The 234-nt window shown below is 53.8% G+C and overlaps 1 protein-coding gene across 1 annotated transcript in view; it reads left to right on the top strand.

Annotated features, from left to right (window-relative positions):
* Window positions 1-234, top strand: part of SLC22A2 (solute carrier family 22 (organic cation transporter), member 2) — a 23,198-nt gene that overhangs the window by 12,651 nt on the left and 10,313 nt on the right. The window lies entirely within an intron of this gene.

Genomic DNA, 234 nt, shown 5'->3' with positions numbered 1-234 from the left:
CCGCGCCATCAGAGGGCCCGCCGCAGGCAACAGGGGCTTCCATGGGACCAGGAATCATGGTTCCCTGTCAGACATTTCAAACAGGTGGGAAGCATGCTCACCTGCAGGGGAGGTGCCATGACCATAAACAGGTGGGAAACATACTCACCTGCAGGGGAAGAGCCATGACCATAAACAGGTGGGAAGCATAAAACTAAAAGGAAACCAAACAGCCCTTTGCAAGTCACATGAGGA

Source organism: Myotis brandtii, unplaced genomic scaffold (genome assembly GCF_000412655.1).
Source record: "Myotis brandtii unplaced genomic scaffold, ASM41265v1 scaffold458, whole genome shotgun sequence".
Lineage (NCBI taxonomy): Eukaryota > Metazoa > Chordata > Mammalia > Chiroptera > Vespertilionidae > Myotis > Myotis brandtii.
The sequence above is the reverse complement of the archived record's forward strand: the minus strand, read 5'-3'. Positions and strand labels throughout refer to the sequence as shown.